The following is a 9510-nucleotide window of genomic DNA, read 5'->3' as shown; positions in this document are numbered from 1 at the left end:
CTCCAAAATTATTTTGCAAGATCCAGTGATTAATAAGCCATGAAATTGGGCAACATGAAACCCAAAATAAACTCACTTATGAATGAAGAAACAAACAACACGTAACACACCTAATGCTTTTCAAGCAAACTGAGAACATCATTTCTGGCCTTCATCTGCTTCTCTGTTGCTAAAATTAGTGATTCCATTTGCTTGACATTATAAGTTAAATAGTTCGTGTTAATATTGATATTATCATTAACAAATTTTATGTCATACAAATTCAAGATAAGTTAATTAAAAAGATTTATGCTTTTCTTTTCTTCCTCAAATTTTCTCCTTTGTTGTATAGTTGACTTTTCTTGTTCAATCAGTTGTTGACACCAGCGATTGAGTTCATCATTCATTGTATCTATCTCTTGATGCAATTTTTTATTTGTTTCCATGGCTTTATAAGTAATTTCATGTCCACGCATTACCATCGACTTCAACACTGGAGCACAATTTACATGATCATCTGCCGTGTAATAAGATGAAGTTCAAACATCAAACCAATAAATAAAACATATGCTTAATATATTCAAGAGTGGAGAAGCATCTTTAGGGATTCAAGAGAATTCTACATTGCACATTTGGATCCACCTATAGTTACAGCTAGTTCTAATCATGTTTGATCAAAATAGTTAGATAGATTTGATCCATCGAATCTATTAACTTTTATGATGCTAGACTAATCAATTTTGAACTGAACATGATTAAAAAATAATAATGCATGAAATAAGACGTAAGGTTCTTTTTTAAGTTTTGAGATCATTACTTTTAGAATAGAAAATTATTAAAATTTAAGCGGACATACTAAGACTTAATATAAATGCTCTAAATGAGTTTCAACACATTTTCATATGATCCTACTAATTCGTTCACACCTTAGCGGATAATGAAAGTGTTTACTAATTATTTTACACTCTTCTATACCCTCTGTATAGAGTGTGAGAAAGAGAGGAGAATAAAAGAGAGGAGAATAAAAGATATTGTTTTATAACGTATCAAGGGTGCAAATTAGGTATAAAATAATTAATTAAAATTAAAGTTTCTTTCATTAATAGGGTTGCAAACCTTCAGCACGAGTCTGGTGATGCAAGTCTCTCTTCTTCTCAATCTCTTTCATCGTTTTATCCAATGACATGTAATCCTCAATGTACTTCGATTCCATCTCACTAATCTTTTTGTTTACAAAGCCTATTTCCCCATACAAATGATCCAGAGTTTCAGTTTTTTCATTCAATGACTCTTGTGCAACCATTAAGGTTGTTTTCAGCTCAGCTTTCTGACGGAGAAAATTTCCAACAAGCCCTTCTGAGTTGTAATCTTCTGCTTGTGCACACCAACCAAATAAGCCTGAAGAATAACCCATACATGCTATCACACTCTACTGGTTCATGCTTTGGCTTCCCAAATATGTTGGCAACAATGCCTGTCCAAGGCCAAACATACCTCTCATCTGAACTGCTAGCCATTGATACAGAGTGACAAACATTGGAAAAAAAAAATCAATTTCTGACAAAAATTCAGTACTTATTCTTTTATACTTTCTTTGGTTTCAAAAGAAATATAAAAGGAGAAAAAACTGATAGGATAAATGAGCATGTATTGTTTGAAAGGAAAATATATTAATAGTACACTCTCTAACATAATTTATTACAAATCACAATTTGCTAAGTAACATTTTTTTATTTTATAAATTTCAATAAATTTAAACTAATAATATAAATATATATAAAACATTTCTATAGAAACACATTAATTATCTAATTACATCCTTTCCAACACACTGCACATATAGGTTAAAAGACGAGAATAGTTAGTAAGAGAAATTCATTTTCCAATTCTTTATTTATTTCTCCTGTTGTTCTAATATATATATAAGTGCCTAAGAAAAAATAAGTCTCAAAGTGTCATGTTAATTTTTTGATGTAATATTATTTTTTTACTAATATCCATTTTTTAAAATGATTTTCACTAATATTCTTAACAAGTATTACTTTAGGTTTTCAATTAATGCAATATTAATGATATGGTTAATTTTATAAAATTATTATTCTCTCTCATCTATTTATTAATTAACTTTTCTTCATCTTAATAATGAAAATTTAAGATGTACTTATTATGGGACGGAGGGAGTATTAATTAAATTTTATTTTAAATAATAAGTGATATTTAAAATTGTTTTTCAATTTTTTATAAATTTTAATTTAAAATAAAGCATTCTTTAAAATGTAGATTAAGATGTGTATTACTATCATTTTTTAAATTTGGCTGAAAGAACAATTTTCAAAATAATATTTTTTCTATAAGATTTAAAATTACTATTGTGAAAGCTTGCAGACAATAAAATCTAACGTCACGCTAAAAATGAGCTACTTTTGTTTATTAAAGTAAACTAGAAAAAATATACTCCATGTGTATGGTTGATCTTTGTGCTAACCAATATTTATGAACAATAATAGACGTTAACTTCTAAGGGTCACATGTAAAAAAAAAAATCAAGGGTCTTACCTAAATTTTTCGTCTTAAGATAGGTCTACATACAAAGGAAATGAATGCAGACAGTAACATCCTTCATTTCCATCATGTATACAATGATATCTCCTATACTTTACTCAAATTACACAAAAACTCTTTTGATTTGCTTAAAACCATTTCTGTGACACCCACACCCATATCGATTTCATATTTAGTTTTGAAAATTGAAACCGAGAATTACCCTTGATTACATAATTACACATATGCCCTCTCTATGTTTTTATACATATTACAAATTTAACCCCATGAATTTCAAACATTACGTACAATAACCCTTTATTGTTTCAGATTTGGATTACTAAGTGATAGATCCACAAGACCCCAAATTGAATTGTACTATTGATAACTCAGTTGCAACAATAATGAAAATTAAAAACACAATTAAAGAACTCACCTTTGTACTTCAAATGCTCCTTAGCTCTTTTTCCTTCCCCTTACTCTGCATGCTCTCAGATCACTAGTATCTTGTTGGTTCTCTTCCCTGATTCTTGTTGCCCAATTGCACCCTATCTTTGCGGTCTAATGGTCAATTTATGTGTGTTGAGCAATTCTCTAAAAATGCAATGACGTGTGACTGTTTATACCAACAAAAGACAAACTGCAATTTCTTTTTAGAATCATTAAAAGTGCACATTTATTGGGTCTTTCATTTTATCTATTACATTTTCTATCATATTTATTACTTTCCCTCTTTTAATATTTTCTCTCCATAAATACATTTAAGACTTGTTTGGAGTAACAAAATGAAAATAATAAAAAAAATTAAATTTTGAATTCGGGAAAAAGTCTAAAAGGAAAGAAAATTTTAGATGTTTTCTTTTTGAAGTCAACCTTTTACTCTTGTTCCTTTTCATTTATTTTTCCAAGCAGGCAATTTTTTGTTTGTTGTTCATGGTTTTCCCCATCTTTTCTTTCCTTTCCATCTGATTATAGCATGAATATTATTATTTAACTTTTATTTTATTATAATTATGTTTACTTATTTGAACTCAGTTTTTGACCCTAGGATGCACAGGAAAACAAAATTGTGCATGGGATTAATTTTGTATTTTTTATTTAAATCTTTTTGGTATCTTAGAAAAATGTAAATTTATTAGAAATGTGTAATTAAGGAACATTTAATAATATTATTAAATTTTATTCTTTGATAAGTGTATTAAATAAATAATCTTTTATGAAGTAAAATATTTTTTTTGGAAACTAAAAAATAGAAGAATATAGAATATAATAATGAAGTCTTTTTTTTCATAGAGGAATATTGATAGAAGAATATAGAAAAAAAAGAGATAAGATAAAAAAATAAGATAAAAAGAAGTCTTTTTTTTCAAGCTCCACTTTTTGCTCTTCTTGTTTATGTGATATAACATAAACAAAGTAATTCTATTTTTCAATTGGGGAGAGATGGTTGAGTGGACTAAAGCATCATCCATTGTACAAATTTTAGTACCCAGGGTTCGAATCCCTCTCTTTCCGTTGATAATTTGATATTTTTTGTTAAACTTCTTTGTTTTCCTTGTTTGTTTGATTTTTTTTATTTACTAGTTAAAGATTTTAATTTAGCTATTTCGCTTTCTTAATCTTAAAAGTGTATATATATATATATAATATAAAAATCCCCTTAGACTTTACTCCGGGAAGGTATAGAATATAAATTTGTTTATTTTGATAGCACACTAGTAAAAAAAAGATGTTTTAACATCGTTAAATTTAAGTCGGTTTTTGAAAAAACGATGTAGAAAATAAGTAATGGCATTTTTGAAATTAAATATAACTTTTTTAAGACGGTCATATAAAACCCGTATTTGATAAAAGTGTTTACCACGGTGTTTGCAAAACCGTATTTGCTTTTATAATTACTAAGACAGTCTTTACTATTGACCATCTTTAATTTAAGTTAAATAATAAATTAAATTTTTATTGCTAGTGGTTGCTCGAATTCCACTTCTCCTTCCATTGTGCTTCTCGTGCCTGTTGGAATTCCACTGTCCATTGTGCTTCCCGTGCCCTCGACTTCTTCCCATAAACTCCAAGAATGATGAGAAGGATTTTCCCAGATTGAGAGATAAATCAAAAGTCCCAAAATGATTTAGGGAAAAACCAGATGGAGAGAACTCCACGGCAAAAATGTTCATAACTCTCAAATCACGGCGCCGAAGAAGGTATTTTCCTCTTGCTTGTATTCATCTTCTTTTTTGTTGAACCACATCTACCATAATCAACAGTCGGCGCCTCCATTCATCTTTGACCTTCCAACCATCGCAACACCACCAAATTCGCACGACCACCACCATCCAAATACCACCGCTTCCGCATGCTACCACCAGTGACACCACAATCACCCGAACACTATCGCAATCGTGCGCCGCCACTGAAATAATGCCAGATTTGTACACTAAAGCCCCTTCATGCAGCAGATCTATTCCCTAAACCAGGAGTGCGCTCAGTGCCTGCTTCACTCTGCGAATCCGAGCCCGCTACATTTCCTATTCTTGTTAAAGTTTGTTTTTTATGTACAAATATGGCAAGAAAAATTGGAAGTTAATCCTAGATTCCATTCGTAATTTGAATGAGACACGTCTTTTTTTTTTGCTACATTTCCTACTTTTTTTTTGCTTTCAGCCTACTTGGACTTGCTCCGCTAGCTGAACATGTTGGCTTCCTGACTGAGTAAGTTTGCATGTCATCTCCTAACTCTATAGACTCACTACAATTTTATATATGTTTATAACTTATTTTTTAATTCTTAGTACTCAAAAACTTCAAGGCAAATTGCATATTTCACCGGCCCAACAGGTACTATAGAACCAAAATTCATTATGCACAGAGATTTACTTTGCATATTATAGTGTATGGTAAAAAAAAATTAACCAATTTGGTTTTTGGTTTGTGTGGATGTTAATTCAGTTGGAGGGCTTTCGAATGCAACATGTGCAAATGCAACCGAGATGATCATAGCATGATTAGCACTTCACCAGAACAAAGTTCATGCTGTGAAGTTGTCCCTGCTGGGTTCCATTCTCTCAAACCTTCTCTTGGTTCTTGGCAGTGCACTCCTCTATGGTGGTTTAGCCAATCTTAAGAGAGAACAAAAATATGACAGAGTATGTATCAATTCCTAATAGTTTGTTCAAATTTAAAAAATAAATATAATATGCACAAAAAACATTACACCGTCGTTTAATTATAAATTTTCATGTTTGTTAAATTTTTTTAAAGTTTGTTGATGTTATTTTTTATTTTTGTAATTTTAATTTGGTCAAAACTTAGATATACAGGTCAGTGTGGATATGATATTGAAACGGTATGATGACAATCTGAGATTGTAATTTCAAAGTTTATTGTTGTCTGTTTGTGGTCTTTTTGTTGGATTTGTGGTGCCTATGTTTTAGAGTAGGACGGTAATCTCCACACCAAGTTTGGCATTTGTGTTTCTTGGTTCTATATATGGAATATGTAGGTTGATGGGAGAGAAATTTTGAGTTGATATATTAATTTTGGTTTCATTCCCTCCCTTGTTTTCTCTGCTTTAGGAAGATATTATTTTGTATTCTTAATTTTTCACATGCCTTCTTTAAGACAAACATCTTGGTAGCGGACACATTTGGAATTTGATACATATAGTTGAATTGAATCTGGACTGGTTACATGAATCTGCAATTGAATGTGTACTGGTTACATGTAAATATGAATAAATTTAGTTTTAATCTCTTGAATATTTTTATAAGTATCAATCTTAGTATTTTTTTAAAAAACATTCTATCAGTATAAACATATTGCACTTCGTATTACCCTATAATGTGCAGTTGCTTTAATCTCATGAATTGTATTTCTAGCTACATTTCACTGAGAAAGCATGTCTTTTTTATTCTTGTTTTTCTTTAATCTATAGGATGTGGCAATTGCTTATGGATTCAATGCTATTAGGTACCAAGCAGTAGTAGATAATAAAGGCTTGAAGAGGTTGGTTCCTTCCTTGACTCTACTCAAGTTACTAATTTGAAGTGACCAATTATATTTAAGCTTGGTTTTTTAAACTATGGGGCCCACCTAATGCAGCCATCCTGAGAATTAATATATCAGAATATATATTTGACATGCTTGATTTCAAGGCTTACATTTCAAACGAAATATATATTTGGTTGCCAACTAAATAACTTGGTAATTGTGATCTTAGATTCAGATAGAGTATGTATTATATTTATATAGAGCCACAGGCAAGAAACATAACATAAGTGTTTCATCCATGACTCCTTAAAAGACGTTTCTTGTAGTGCTTTTCTAGCTCTCCCTTGGCAATTGCTGGTTTGGAGGATTTTTTTTTTCTTGTTTGTGATGTGCTGGAAATGATAAGGTATATGTTTTATGTAAGAAATAAGAAAAGAACATTGATTATTTAAATATTGGAAATATAAAAGTGAACTCATGAAGTGCTTTGTGCGTCATTTGGGGTTAATAGTTTGAGATTTTTCCAAAGAGGAAGAATGACATTTAGTAGGTATGAACTAGCTCCCCATCCTTTTTTTGAACTAGATATTAGGAAATATGAGATAGGTCACGAATTTTGTCTTATAGGATATGAGATAGGTCATGAAATTGATCTTACATTAATCAAAATTTAGGATGATGCTGTTAATAAAAAATGATCTTACATAATCATTTAGATAGCCTGAAAGCTAAATATCTGCCTATGCACGCGGTTGATTTCAAGAATATATTCAAGATGACATTGGCTGGGCTAAAGTTGAATTTGAAGACAACAAAGTGATACACTATGCTAAACAAAGAAGAAGATTCGAACAAAATGGAAATAGTGAAGATAAGTTTTCTAATGCCTTGTTATTTCCTTTGATAAATTTTACCTTCTCTCTTTGAATTAATTTCATTTTTGCTATTAAATGACCTTATACTAAAATTTTAACATTTTCTTCTTAAAATTCAGGTTGCAGTGTACCCAGGAAGTGTCTTGGCCTTGCACATGTCTAAACCACAAGGATTTAAGTACTCTAGTGGACAGTATATTTTTTTGAGCTGCCCAGATGTCTCGCCTTTTCAATGGTAAGTGAACATTGGTTTTCTTAATATTTTTTATAGCATATTACCATTAAAATCAGGGGAGAGACGTTAACAAAAAATTTAATTTGCTTCTTTGTAAATTTCCCATTTCTTTTAGTTGTTAGGAAGTAGTAGATATATATCTATCTTGGGAAAATGACATGGTAGGAAGGATTGAGAACAGTTTCACATTTTATTGCATGTTATTTATTATGAGATTTATTTTTATTCTAATTAAAAAGATTTATTTGATTAAAGTTTTTAGTTTTTTTTTAAGGAAAAAGATTTTAGTTATGTCTAACCGATTACGATAATTAAAACTATGTATTATAGTACTAATTAAGCTAGTTTGACTAGCTTGTTTATATGATATGAATCTAATTTAAGATGGCTCTCATGATAAGTTACTTAAAAACTTAGTAATAAAGTATCTAAATAGAACATACAGGTTTCTCTCTCTCCCATAATTTTTATTTTCTTAGAAGACCATAATATTATAATGTGCTTTGTGTATATTGTGTGGTTTCTTCTTTATGGAAATATATTGTGTATATTGTGTGATTTTTAAAGGATAATGATGATTTTTATATAATTATCTTCAAAGTCATACCAATGGTAATTATCCAATCAGCAACTATATACTTAGTTTCATGAATGTTTAATTATATTTGTTGATTATTACTTAGATAATATTATAATTATAAATATGCAGCTTTTCATATTAAAGTTAATATTTATAATTAGAAAACTATTTTATATGTTACTAATATTTATTGATTATTAGTAAGATATAAAATAATTTTCTAATTATAAATATTGATTTTAATATTATATAATAATATTTATTGATTATTAGCAATATTGATAATATCGTAATATTGATTTAATTTATCTAAAATTTATTTGTAGGTAATTCAACATTTAACATCGGTGCTGATGTAAGCAATGATGTAGAAATATGTAGTTTCTAAGATGGTGCTGACGTCAGCATCGTCTTAGAAACTACATATTTCCACATCGTTCCTGACATCAGCACCGATGTGGAAACAGACATATTCTACATCGTTAACCAAGGGATGACCGACTTAGAAGATGTAATTTCCACATCGGTGGTGGGCTGAGGACCGATGTAGAAAACATTATATTTCTACAACGGTGGATTTTGGAATGATGTTGAAACATAACACTAACAACGACGTCGTATTCTACATCGGTTGAGCACCGATGTAGAATGTCGTTTTTGACCGATGTAAAAAGTGCGCTTTCTAGTAGTGTTACTCAAACTAGACAAATATCCACGCGTTGTGTGGATTTGTAAATCATTAAAGAAATATTTAAATAAATTATTTATTTACTAAATCAAATTTAAAAGTATAACTGTCAATGATATTTTATATTATTTTTTGTTAAGGGAGATAAAAAAATTACATATAAATTAAGATATTTTTTCTTTATCATTATATTTATAAGGAAATATTTCAAAATTGGAGGCTGACCATTGAACTAAAGTTGATTAACGTGAAGATAGAAGTAAGCGTTGTGTATAATTTTTATAAGAACAATATTAGAATAAAGTGAAATTGACATAATAAAATAACTAAAAAATATATATTTAATGAAAGAAAAATAGTCAATCATAATGATAAAGCACATAAAAGTGATGTGAATAAAACACCGAAATTTTTTCATTTAAATAGACTTTTTGTATTTATTTCCTTTTGTTGGTGACCTGATGTTGAATTTTGTTTTCTTTTGAGTGCTTCTTTTTAAACTTTGATGTCAAAACAATTTATTTATTCGTCTTTCTCCTTAATGAACTCTTTGAGATTGAATAAAATTCATTTGATGATGAAGATGCATATTTTGACTTCTCGGATGCTTGTAGCTTTGGACTTC

General features: G+C 29.5%; 1 long non-coding RNA gene across 1 annotated transcript; it reads left to right on the top strand.

Moving 5' to 3' along the window:
* The first annotated feature begins 4531 nt into the window (after positions 1-4531).
* Positions 4532-8977, top strand: LOC114386607. The gene is made up of 7 exons (XR_003661124.1): positions 4532-4721; positions 5182-5229; positions 5310-5355; positions 5467-5663; positions 6452-6522; positions 7271-7617; positions 8524-8977. It is a non-coding gene; the product is annotated as an uncharacterized LOC114386607 (long non-coding RNA).
* The last annotated feature ends 533 nt before the right edge of the window (positions 8978-9510 follow it).

The sequence above is a fragment of the Glycine soja genome, chromosome 15, assembly GCF_004193775.1.
Source record: "Glycine soja cultivar W05 chromosome 15, ASM419377v2, whole genome shotgun sequence".
Classification (NCBI taxonomy): Eukaryota; Viridiplantae; Streptophyta; class Magnoliopsida; order Fabales; family Fabaceae; genus Glycine; species Glycine soja.
Note: the sequence above shows the minus strand (reverse complement) of the source record. Positions and strands in the feature narration are given on the sequence as shown.